Source organism: Schistocerca americana, chromosome 1 (genome assembly GCF_021461395.2).
Source record: "Schistocerca americana isolate TAMUIC-IGC-003095 chromosome 1, iqSchAmer2.1, whole genome shotgun sequence".
NCBI classification, from domain to species: domain Eukaryota; kingdom Metazoa; phylum Arthropoda; class Insecta; order Orthoptera; family Acrididae; genus Schistocerca; species Schistocerca americana.
The window spans coordinates 234,134,389-234,148,088 of NC_060119.1; the positions used below are offsets into that span (position 1 = coordinate 234,134,389).

Consider the following 13,700-nt stretch of genomic DNA (forward strand, 5'->3'; position numbering starts at 1 on the left):
GTAGAGAAAGTTCTGAAAGCCCTGCCACGAGGTAGCACATTACAAAACTGCTGTAAGCAGGCAGGAAATGACCAGTGAGACGGCCTCCTGCTGCTGCTGCTGCTGCTGCTGCTGCAAGTCTTATATGTGAAACAATGTAGTGGAGCGCTTTGCAGCTCGCGAAATCCTTCGAACGGCAGGCCTCGCGAAGTTTGAGCGGCAAGTGATGGGTCCACTGGGCAGGAGTTTGTGTTTTTAAAGTTATCGCTCCGGAAGGCTGGAGTTAGTTATTCTTCGTGATCAGTGACGTCACGTTTCCCTTGCGGAACACCTACGAAGCAAGCATTTAAAAGGGCGTTCCCTTGCCCGGGCGTCAAATTTTGCTTAGGCACTTTTCCGTTTTTCTCGGCCAGCGTTGCGGATTAGTTAGTGTAGACTTTCTTGGGGAAAAGAGGCCTCAGAGCACTGCGTGGAGCCAGCTCAAGATCTAGTTGGATGAAGGGGGCGTACTTGGCAAGGGTTAATAGATATCGATATTTTTTGTGCAAATTTAGATGTCGTTGTTCTTGAGTTTTTACTAATGACCTTGAAGTGCATTCTTGTTATCAGCGTGGGTCGCTAGTAATCAGTTGTAGGTGTTATGTGTTCGTAGTGAATATATTCCCCTTCGAGTGATTGTATATCGGAATCTGCCTGATAGTATTTAGATAGCTACAGGGCATTTCACTATTGACTTTAGAGTAATTAAAAGATATTATCCCATCCTGCGGGTCTGAGCGAGACAGGCGAAGCTTGTTTACTTTGATTTGATATTTTAGCAGAGTAGAGGCGTAATCTGCATGCGCCAATAAACTGTTAAGATTAAATCCGTCAAACAGTACGTCGTGAATCTCGCACGCTGCACGGTGTTAACGTTGAAGAGGCTACGACTGGTTACGACCGTGAGTGTTTTTTAGTGCGACAATCGGGAAGATCAGAGATGCGGTTGAAAGGAACGCTCCAGAAGTGTATGAGCCCAATAAGAAATTGTCTGATGTTCCTATGTTTGTTTCCCAAATCTACTCCACAGTTTACGTTCGTCGAGCAAATTTGTCCTGACACTTGAAGCAACACAAAAAAAACCACTCTTCTCTGAGCCACACGTATAGCTAATGCCATTTTTGGAGAGCTGTACAAACTAAAGCCCATCTACGCGATCGACTGTCTTGTCTGAATTGACTTCTGGAAACAAGCGAGTCTGCTGCACTATCCCTGGCCTTTTATTCCTCTACTGTTTTATCGGCTGATCATTTTCGTTTACACATCAGCGCCAAAATTTCTAGTGTTAAAAGAATCTGCTGTGCAATTCGGCGTATGAACGGTGAAAGTGAGATAGTTAGAAACTATCCTTTTTTACGGAAAAATCGAAATGCAGGAAGAAGCAATGGCGTTAGTTTATAAAATACGAAAACAGATTTCATGGTAGAAGTTATTGTCAAAGGTCGTATGGCAAATTCTTTACACTCTAGAGAATTGAAAGAACACGAGAAGTGTCATCCAGTCATTTCACAATATATACATTTATTTCCTTGAAAAAAATTGTAACGGTACGCAAACACGTCAAACAATATCCGGAGCGCAATAACCAGCGCCTTTTTGCTTTGTCCTTTGTATCCTGTTTTCTTGCTAAGTCCCAAATGAGAACTAAAATTATTTTTCTGGTCAATTAGTTCTGACTTTTCACTGTTAAAATACTTTTCATTAAAACACGTTTATCTGTTTACATTTTTGTTCATGCATGGTGTAAAACGTAAGTACCTTTCTGCTTTGAGATATTTCTCTTGGACAACAAAACAAACATATTAAAGATCAAGAAGACACGAAAGCATAGAATCCATTTCTATAATAGGAGTGAGCCGGGCCAGAATAGGTTTACTTCCGATGTTTGCAGACCTCACCGTAGTCTCTGGCTTCTGTGCATGCGCTTTGTGCAGTATCCTCAAATATAGTACTGCATATTCGGCACAATCCATTCATCATTCACGTCATAGACACATTTGTGTCGTGCTTGGTAGCAGATTTACAGGTAGGCACGAAAGGCGCACGCACTTGAGTAGTCTTATGTTGACTTTCTAGTCAAAACCGACCAGAAAGTTGCTCGTTTAAAATCTTGTTTGAGCTACTCGTAATTTATTTCATCTCTAACGTACTTTCAGTCCATATTCTATCCTCATTAGAACGTTCATTCCATTGAACAGGTCCTGTAATTATTGCTAGATTTCACCTATAGTAGCATTACCATTAGCAATTTTTTTTATTATGTTTTCACCCTGAATTGTAATCTCACTCCTGCCTGCAGTTATTAAAGTAGCGAAACATTAGGTTTTTTTTTTTGTATACGGAAGAAGGCGTAAAACCTATACCTGCGTCAAGAAGTGTTACATCTACATAGAACATAGCTACCACCTTTAACTGTAATTGACTACAAATTGTGAACTGCGTGTTCCAGTAGGAACAAAAAATCTTCCAATCAGGAGATACGTCTCACACACTGCTGTCTCCCCAATAGTTTTTGTAGTTCGGAGTGACTGATAAAGTTAGTTGACACTAGCAGTCGGTCGTAGCCCGTAAGCTGCAGTTAATTGCACAGAAACACTATGAACCATCTGGATGTGTATAAATAACAATGGGGTCTACTCCAAGGACTAGTAACATTGTCTCAACACTAATCCTCCGTCACTTCGGTGTAAAAAAAAAAAAAAAAAAAGTAAAGCAACGCTTGTACGTCTCTTCACAGTTTATTGTTGGTGCTAAATCGTCAGCTGATACAGGAAAAATGCTAGGATGAGATCAAATGCTTGTACACAGTACTTGCATCGCCAGTGAAACATCTGCAGGCGCAGCACCCAAAGCCTCCAACTGCAAAGCAACGTAATAGTTTGTTACAACACCCACCTAGAATTACGTTGACGTCAATCACCGAACATAAGCCGAACTATGTCGGGCAGCGGGAAACGAGTAAAAAACGCTGTTGTTAAACGAGGCCCTACATGTTTATTCGATAGAGATGTGTGACTTCACTTGACGACTTTTAAACGCTTTGATATTCTTGTAGTAGGCAGTATTTTTTTCTGAATATTGCATCTCTGTTTGCTGCAGAACATCGACCGCGGCAACACTTTTGTCAGTCAACATAGCATGTATTGCTGTTTGTAGTAATCCAGCATATCGCGTGCCCTACACCTTTGCACGCTTCGCTGTGTTGAATGATGAGTCTGAAAGACGTCGCAACTAGCTGACAATGCAAGCGCCGTTATTCCTAGCGCGTGACTCCCATCTAATTGGTCTAAGTGGCAGTGCTTCAATGGATTGTACATGGCAGGGTCGTGTGCTATTCTTCGTTGTGCCCGTCTCTCTACCTGCAACGGAGAGTTTTGTACGCATATACACAACAATTAGGGACTTCTCTGTATCGTTGGCTACAGTTAATGTTCCCTTAGCCTTGGTGTCTCACTTGCTCAGCAACGTTAGTGGTCTGCATAAAACCATCTACGAAGGATGCAAGCGATTTAAAACTCACAGGAATTGGAATGTCGGATAATATACACGTCTTCAAAGAGTTCGATGAATGGTGTCATTCAGCAAAGAAAATATTCGATGCAAACAAAACTACATTACTCAGTTTCAAGATAATCTCTACAGGCCTACACTACATATTTGTAAACGTTTGTAAAGCTGCTGTAAGTTGTCCATTTAATCCAAAAGTGTCTCCATCGAATTGCGAGTCTGACGAATATACAACGCTGCCATCATGATTGCGTACTCTAGTCCGGATGTTGATGTTAACATCAAGCATTATCCTCTGCTATGATAGTGTGCCTATAAGGTGGCTTGCGCTACACTTGCTATTGCAAATCTGTTAGTCAGTTTGACAGTTTCCAAATCCTCAGTTACCTGTATTGTACCAGCATCTGCCGCAATTTCGTCGTTGCTCTGTTACATTTGCCTTCCGACAAACCCAACGTGGCTAATCGGTAGTTTCTTTTCCCTCTCCTAAAGCGTTCAATCCATTGTCAACATTTTCTCTCCACGGCTTCTGTTTCATAGCCTTGCACCATTAAGGAGGCAGTTTCCGTCTAAGTCTTTTATTCGACGCTACGACATGTAGAAACTCCAGCAACATCGCGTTGTGGGTGCGCCATACTTATTTTCAGTATGTCGAATACGGACTAAAATTAATTTGTTTTAATAATTTCTTCATATTATTGGAATTTCTGCCAGCATTATTGTGGATTCTGTGCTGGCGGTAACGTACAGGTTTGTGCTCAGGAATCGAAGTTTCATGCCGTGGTAGGATGGGACGTTTGTTACTTGTGTCTCAACTAGGACTTTAAGAATAAAATGTTACGGTTTGTTGTGTCCCCTTCCCTGTGGTTGAATAAATGTTGCTATTCTTACTTGAAATAAGGGTGAAACTTTAAGAGTTTGCGTGAAATGGAAGTTCGTTCGTTTGAATAAAGCTGTAGACGAGCTAAGTCGTAAATCTTGTCACAGCACTTTGTCTGTGATAAGTGAGCAACTTGGTTTAGATGATCTTTAAGTGAAGCTATACGGCCTTGCTCACATTCCACAGCCTTACTGTGCCTTTGGGGCGATCACTATATTATGCAACGGCACTTCAGCTTGGGTGGTCAGGTGATTCCTTTTGGGAAACGATTGAGGTGAAACTATTGAGCGCAATCTTTATTACATGCGTCAGTTAACTGCAATATCCAACTGAAGTTAGGATCTGCTTTAGATCCAAACATTCGACTGATTCACAGAGAGAGATTGTCAACTTGCTAAACAGATGCCCTCCTGGTTGTGAACTAAACCGCATTACATACTTTACGATCCACATTTGTTCTCCACATTAATTGTTCCTAATGGATGATTACTTCGAACCATCTAAGTGCATTGGTTCGTAACTGATGTTCTGGCACCAGAGAGAGAGAGAGAGAGAGAGAGAGAGAGAGAGAGAGAGAGAGAAGAATCCTGTGGACACTTACGAGGGTGGTCTGATAAGTCTGGTAAATTTCCATGAAAGAGCGGAACATTTTTTGTTGCGCACGTTCATAGTTGGTAAGCTTGATTTTTTTTTTTGTTTCCTCCAACGATCTTGTAAAGAATTTAAACAATGTACAGCGTACAGTTCATTGTTGGCAGGCCTCTGAGTTGGCCAGTTTTTCGACTGCGATTGAAAATGAAGAAATCAAAGTTTCGTGCTGTTATTAAACATTTTCATTTGAAGAGTTGAACTGCCGCACAAATCAGAACAAAATTTGATGGAGTGCACATGGTGTGCACAATCACTGAAGGTCATTTACTTTTGCATTAATGAATTTGTGAGATTGTAGTCATCTCAGCTAAACATGTGCATAATATACTGCACGAAGAATATATAATCAAAAAGGTGTCCGAGGTGGGTGCCGTCATTGCTCACAGTCGACCAAAAGCGCAGCCGACGCATTTCAACATATGCATGGCAATGTGTAATCGAAGTCCACAAGACTTTTAGCGCCGATTTGTGACTTTTGATAAAACCTGTATTCATCATTACACAACGGCAGTCAATGGACAAGGTTGGTGCAAGTGCACCGAGGAATGCAAAGATCATTTTGTCAGCTGGTAAGACGACGGTCTCAGTTTTTTGGGAATCCCAGGCAATAATCCTCATAGATTACGTGGAAAAAATGCAATACCATAACTGGACCTTATTATGCTTCATTGTTGGATCCTTTGAAACTTGCATTGGCTGAAAAAAAGAAGGCCAAGGTTGGCACGCAAAAAAGAGCCCTTTTACCAGGATAATGCACTATCCGACACATCAGCGATAGCAATGGTGAAAGTGCATGAATTAGCTTCGAATTGGTTGCTTTTCAGACTTGGCTCAAAGTGACTTCCTGTTCCCCAACATGACACTTTCGCTTGCTGGGAACAAATTCTCATCAAACAAGGAGTGGTAGTTCCAGGCAACGAGTATTTTGCAGTTTTGCAGAACCTATTTTCCTAAGGGAATGAAAAACTGGAGGATCGCTGGACCAAGTGCATATCCCTCAAAGGAGATTATGCCGAGAAGTAAAGTGAGTTGTTCATGAAATACATTTTTCTTTTTACCAGACGTATGAAAGCACTCTCGTACTTAAAAGTTCTATGACGCTTTTCTTCGTCCTATCTAAAAAGAGGGACCAGGTTCGTAAGAAAGTGAAGCAAGCAGTGATATAACAGTTAAAAATTATAGTCTGATGGGCGAAACGTTATCAAGACTCGTAGAACCGAAGTAGATTTGACTTCTCTAGAGGAGCATGCAGCTGGTGCGTACACAATGTCACAGAAGTCAATGTGTTTGTAAAATTCTTTTTGCGTCCATCATTACTTCGTACCAAAACGAAAGTGATAACGGCTGCTTTTCTAATGGTTTTTACCAAGCCAAATGATGTGCACTGAAAAACAATGGGCAGTTACTAGTTAATTTGCCGCATCACGATTAAGTCAGCGGCTGCATCTGTTCGCTTGATAATTGTGGAACAGATACTGCCCAGTCATCGTTATACAGTAACGTAGCTGTAGGCTGTATTGTGTTAGTTATCGTGGTTGCGTTCTTCTTGCTGTCGAAGGACACAGTTTCATGTAGCCATTTCTTTAAACACTCTCCGTCGTTACGTAGAATATTGTTTTTATACTCTCAAATAAACGCGCGTTTAACGTCAGCAGTTTCTAAACCGGTTTTTGCAGGAGAGCATGAAAGCCCTTTTAGACTTGTTGAGGAATTGTCTTTTTGTGCACCTTAGATAGCAGTCGGTACTTTTCTGAGTAGTACATCAAAGCTGTCATTAACACGACGTTCGTTTGTGCGCCGTAGTGGTTTGCCAAGCGTAGTCCCATTGGAGTTGGAATGTACTTGCTTCCTTCAGAATAAGTTGTAAACCACACTTGCTTTTCGTAGACCTTTAAACTGACTTACCCAGCCAATTATAGGCAGATCTACAGGTTAACGTGGAGTTCTATACGTGATGCGGACTGGCATTTTTCACGTTAACAAATCGTATGGGGTGAAGCGATAAGTGACAGAAAAAAGAAATCCTAGAACCGACTAGAGATTCACCCTGGACGTTGATAGTCTGGCGGTTGTCACTGAACCACGCTATATGGAGCTTGGTAAAGTTCTGGAAGTTTACCTCCCCTCCACTCCCCCCTAACCCATCTCAATTCATTCCTGACCCATTCGTGAATGTTGCGCGGGAAGAAAGACTGTCAATAACCTTCCGAATGAGCTCGAATTACGGCAGTATAAAAGCAGACCGGATTTAATGTATTGCTTCCAGCCGCACCCATCTACAAATTTCTAATTCTTTTTGGTCTGTTAAGCACGTTGCGAAAAATAGAGCAGCGGTGGAATTTGGGACTGGAAGGAAAAAACAGCGTTCTTCACTATGCTGTTCTGATTCTTCTGTGGTTCCCATCCCAAAATACTTCACTGAATACTCTATCTTATCCTTGTCGCAGAAAAGTGGAACGTTGTTTCCGGTGGTTCTCTTAACTAACGAAAAAGTGGTAAAAGTTTTGCCGCTAGTAATTGCGGAGAATAACCTAGACATTTCATGCAATGTGAATAGGTGCCACAGTAGAAGCTCGTCTGAAAACGTCTTCGCTCTAAAGAGATGAGAATAAAAATAAACATTTAGCGTCCCATCAACAACGATGTTGTTATGGACGGAGCTCTAGATGGGTTTGGTATACTAGTGGGAATGAAATCAACCATGTACTTTTCAAAGAAACTTGTCCACCATTCGCCTTAATCGGTCAAAATCAGTATAGTTGGGTGGAAGTCTTAACGCGGTTCCTCCCAAACACAGGTCCCGTTTTACTAACCACTGCGCCGTATCCCACATAGTGCTTTAGTAAGCGTTGTTAGTTGGTGGTGATTAATCTTTCCCCGGCCTGTGAAACCAATTCACCCAACCATTTAAGATAGAGACATGCAACTCAACATAGACTCCGATACATAGAACAGCCTGATAATTTTAACAGATAATTCATTGGTTCCTGCTTCGACATGGTACTCAACCAGAGAATGTAATTCACATGTAGTGCTTCGGCACATGCAAACTGGATATACCTGACTGCAGCCAACTCTGAAATTACGGTTTCGATTTTGGACGGTGACTAAAGACATTTGTACAGTGTTCGCTGCGATTGTCTAAAGTGAGTTTCTTCCATGTCCAGTGGGGAGGAAACATCAGTATGTGGTATTAGGGTATGGTGAAATAGCGTTAATTTTTGGTTTCTTTGTCTTTCTATGATGATACTCGCAACTGCATTGATGTCCTCAGTGAAAGTGAGGAAGATTCAAAAGATCTCTTGAATAGGGCGGACAGTTTTATGATTAGAATATGGATTGAGGTAAAAAAAGACCAAATTAGTAACAGAAATGACAATACATGTAAAAACCAAAACAGTCTGATAGCAAGTATTTGTTTTACTCAGCAGATTGTTGTCGTCGTTACGTATTGTCAAACTTAGGACCGCCCTTTTCAAAGTGACCATATACCAGTCATTATAACAGAAATGATATAAGCGCAAAACTTCTCATTACAAATAGGAGCCATCAAGTGAAGGAATTTTGATACCGGTACCTCGGAAGTAAAACAAAACGGACGAAACATGGATATAAGGAACCTGACTAGCACGGGCGAAGAGGGCATTCCTCAGCAAAAGATGTGTACTGGTATCAAATGTATCAGTTTGAAGAAAAAAATTCTAGTAATGTACTAATAGATATGGAACGTATTTCTATAGAATTGAATTACAGACTATGTGTGGGTAGGGCGGGGGGGGGGGGGGGGGGGAGGGAGAAAGAACAGAAAAGGGGAATTGTAAGATTTGATATGTGATGCCATACAAGGATGTTGAAAATTAGGTGTACCGATAATGTAAGAAATAAGGTTCTGTGCAGAATCATCATGCGAAGGTATGTATAGAAAACAGTAACAGTAAGAATGAAACAGGGTGATAGGACATGGGTTAACGGCGGTAGAGAAGAACTCTCATGGCATTTGAAGAGCTGTGAAGGGTAGAAGCTATAGGGGAAGACAGGGATTGCAATATATCTAACAATCTATGATGTTGGGTGTAAATGCTGCTCTGAGGTGATGAGGTTGGCGCAGAAGTTGAAGCGGGTCTATCAACCAAGTCCGAAGACGGAAAGGGTGGAAGAAGAGTTGACCAGCCACATAGTTTGATGTAAAACCGCTATTTAAGAGTTTCTGAATGCACAGTCTTTTATTTTTAATTGTTTTGGAGTTGTTAATACTATTTGCGCAAGCTAAGTAGACACTCTGCGCAGCGTTTGATGGGAATGACCGTAAATGGCAAATGCCTGTACTGTCGCACCTATCGCCCAAGCGCCGAGTGTCAACTTAGTTTGGGCGAACGGATTATCCTCGTAAATCTGGCATTGGTGGCACGGCTTTCTTCGCCCTCCTAAGCGATGACGTGGTTGTGCGTTGTCAGACAGCTGCTGATTCATGAAATTATGTGCATGCTGTAACAATCCAAAGGTTTCATCTGAGTTTTTTGTGCCTTACAGTGATGATTCAATGCAGCATTGACGCACCTAGTCAACGTGATGTTGCTGAAGAGAGACTTTGTAACATTACCACTCTCTCATGTTCCTATCAGTAGTGGCACTGATAATTATGCTGTTGAATGTAGAGGCAGTTATCCAAATAGATTATAGCGTATATAGCAATACAGCGGGCCTAGCACTGCCTATTGTTCCGCGGAAAATTAGCATGTGCCAGTTTTCAATTAAAAACAGTAATACTGTTTCGGATTACGTACATATGGTTGTGCAGTACTGGAATTGATAGATCATTAACATTACGCATGAGGAATACATTGGTCGTAATTTTACTTTATTAAACCGCATTTTACATATTACGAAATTGCATTTTACATATTACGAAATTGGCATTATAATCATATTTACATATTGCAAATTGCACCACAATATTGTTCAGAGATTGTTTGCTTTGTATTGTCAAAGCTTGCCAAAAAATCATTTGTTCATACACCCTCACTTCAAGCGACGTATGCTGCCGAGCGTAACAATTAAAGTTAGTGTTAATCTATAAGCCCCTATATTTTTGCGGTTCTTATGATCATTTTTTGCGTTTCTTTTCCCAATTTTATTTTCAGCCAGTGTATCTTTACAGTTGGTTTGTCAAACAAGTTCCTAGGGATTTATTTAACGTTAAGACATTCAGGTGCGCCAGCGTTATTATTCTTCCCAACCGAAAGTCACTGTGTTAGACTTCCAGCTTCCACAGCGAAGCCCAACATAAATCAGAATCTCCCAGCATTTCTTGTATCCAGAGGTTAAACCTTAAAAGTGTATAACTCGACACATTTTAATTTTGGACGTGAATTATGATAAATTTCTCTTGGAACGCGGTCGACCGTCATTGCTGCTGCTAATAATTTGATTGATGGTAAAAACTTAGATCAACGGTTACCTTACGCTTTCAACAGTTTTAATTTGTACACGGTGCAAGCAAATAGTGGCTCAGAAGTCATATTTTGATTTCGCGATGGAGAGCCTTATTCTCAAAAAGCAAGCCTGTACTTAAATTGGTGACACAAATCTGTGTTACGTTCAGATTATATATGGAAGTAAAATAGTCAAACTTCCTGGCAGATTAAAACTGTAGCCGGAGAGCCTGTCCTCACAACCGTACCTCAGAACTGACAACGTGTTTTTTGCGCTCTGGGATTGAACCACGGCCATTCTTTTGGGATACGAGGGTGGGCAATACCGGCTGATACCAGGAATAAATGTGATTGTGTCTGAAAACAAATTATTAAAAAAAAAAACAGCTCGATGAAATGTTCTTTCCAAAGTAGTTCACAGATGTTAGCCAAAGTGTAATTCTGAGGACCATTGTGTTAGCTAACACCGAATATTTGGAATTGTAATACGATAATTGATATCTTTGACAGAGCTCCCAAAAGTTTTTAAGGACTTTCGTGTGTCGCACCTTCAATGTAATCGAACATTATGCAGCCGTATACATTTTGTTTGAAAGTGGGGGCGGCGTGGTTATGAATTTAGGAGCGCACTGTCAGGTAAAAGGGCACGGGGAACTGGCGACAGAGGTACGCGGGCGTGCTTAGAAGCGACGTAAAGCGCTTGTCAATGGAGCAAGAGGGAAGCACAGGGCACGGGAGTGTCGCCGTTATAGGTAGTCAGTTCGTATTCGCTCCCCGTCGGTTGTAGATTCTGCTATGCACTGGACGCTGGCAGGCCAAGCGTGCGTGATCGGCGTCTAGAAGGCTGTCTGCGCCGCAGCGTGAAGGTTGCCGCGGTTGCCTGTTCGTCGTTCTACTTTTATCATTGTTTAGAGACGTGTGTCGCTGCCAATTCGCCATCAGACCGCACGGAAATCAGGTCGTAGTTTACCCGTATCGCTTATGACAAACACAAAAACTATGCCGCAAGAAGAGCATATCCCTTTTGTCTGATTCGTGAAGTGTTGGCAGTGACGGAGGATACGTCGTATCAGTGATATTCTTTCCTAACACATTCGCATATTGTGCAAGTGAGAAACTGATTGTCTATATGCCTCATATATTATTCTCATGACCCCTTTGCGAGGAAATGACCCCAGCAGAACTATCGCACAGTATTTTTCGAGTACAGGTTATTTAAATTTACCCAACAGCATTTCGCGAGAAGTATTTCTTCCAGTGATTTACAGTCAACTTCCCTCAGCATATTCTGTTGCCGTTTCGTATGGGCCATACCGCCTACCTGTTACGACCCTAGCGGTGCGTCGCTAAATCCGTTCGATGTGTTGTCAAGCCTACCTGACAAAGAGGCCCAGCACTGCAACAGTGCCCTTCTCATTCGTTACACAAGCATCTTGCGTGCCCCTACCTGTACAGATGTATTTGATTTTCCCAATACCCTTCCAACAAATCTCAAGCCTTCTAAGCGCCTTCCTTAATACTGATTTTACGGGATCGTCTCATTTCATATGCTTCTTTCCTCTGAAGTACGGCTTGACGTGCTCAGTGTTCGCCACAAATTTTGTAGTCAGATAAGGTGTCTCTCTCTTTTTCTCTCTTTCATTACACCAAACTGGAATTTTGTCAAAGCCTTTCTGCAATTTCTTACGATCGTCCAACGGCGATATTACATGTAGGCATCAGCATCGTCAACGAACAATCATACTGTGATACTGAACCTATCTGACAAATCGTTTATGTACGAGGTTGGCTTGATAATTCTAGTAACAAAGCCAGAAACAATGTTTGTTTCATAAACAATTCACTTTACTTCTCGGTAACCTCCTGTGAGGGATATACATTTGGTCCAGTAATCCTCTAGGTTTTTCATCCCATCGGAAAATAGGTTATGTCAAACTGTAAAATACTCGTTGATTGCACTTTCTCGTTTGATGAAAACTTCTTTCCAGCAAGTCAAAGTTTCAAGTTAGGGAATAGGTAGAAGTCATTCGTGGCTACGTCTGGTGAATTGGGTGGAACAAAGTCAAAGCACAACTCACTCACCTCCGCCATTGTTATCGCTAGTGTTGGATGGATGGTGCGTTATCCTGGTGTGAAAGAGCATTTTTTGCCTACCATTGTTCGTCGTTTTCCAGACATTGCAATGATCCATTCAGGAAGCATAATATGGTCCAGTCATGTTTCTGCCTTTTCCTAAGTAATCCATGTGGATTATACCTTGAGAACGACACCCCCCTCCCCCAAAAAAAAAGTAGCCAACACCTTAGCAGCTTACAAAATGGCCTTTACCTTTTCGGCGCACTTTCACCAGCCTATGTGATTTTTTTTACCTGTATTTTGACTCGTGTAAGGATGGATCCAGGTATCACCAGACATCGTGTTGAAACGTTGTGCAGTCTTTCAGTTGAGATACCTACAGTCTCAGCGATCCCTCGAGGTTTGGACAGCTGGAGCGCGCTTCGCCCTGCGTGCTTGTCCGACCACGTTTAAATTCATTAATCCAAAAGTAAATATTCTTCTTTGATAGTGCAGAGCCCGTGTGGACTTCACCTAATTCTGTTTTAATTTTTGTCGCAGTCCAGCCCTTCAAATAGAAATGTTTAATAACAGCACGAAACTCGGTTTTCTCCGTTTTTCAATCGTGGTCGACATACCGACCACTTCGTGCAGTTGTCAACAATTACCTGTACGCTGTACACTGTTGAAATTTATACGATCTTTGGAATAAACAAGCCCACCAACCATGAAGACACAGCAAAAATGTTTCCTTCTTTCATGGAAATTTACCAGACTCATCAAACCACCATCGTATGATGAAAACATTCTGTGTCCTATTACGCTTCCTGGGGACATTCGATTGGACTAGTTCCTGTTGGACATACACCTTCCAGTGTACTGTACACCCTGCCTCCCTAGCGGAATCGCCAGTGCGTTTGACTATCATGCGGAGGAGCCGTGCTCAATGCCAAGTACTGCCTGGAATTTTTACACGGCGGGAGGACTTGAACGGGATGCATTCTGTCTCATTAATGCCAATTGAGGAGCTTCTTGAATGAGAATAAGCGGTTACAAGCTTTTGAAAAGCCGACAACAGCCGGGAGGGCGGTGTACTGACCTCATACCCCATCTTCCGCACTCGGATGACGCCAGTGGCAGAGGATGACGTTGCGGTT

General features: G+C 41.9%; 1 protein-coding gene across 2 annotated transcripts in view; it reads left to right on the top strand.

Annotated features, from left to right (window-relative positions):
- LOC124619345 (atlastin) overlaps positions 1-13,700 on the top strand; it is a 134,288-nt gene that overhangs the window by 16,970 nt on the left and 103,618 nt on the right. The gene's annotated exons all lie outside the window — the stretch shown is intronic.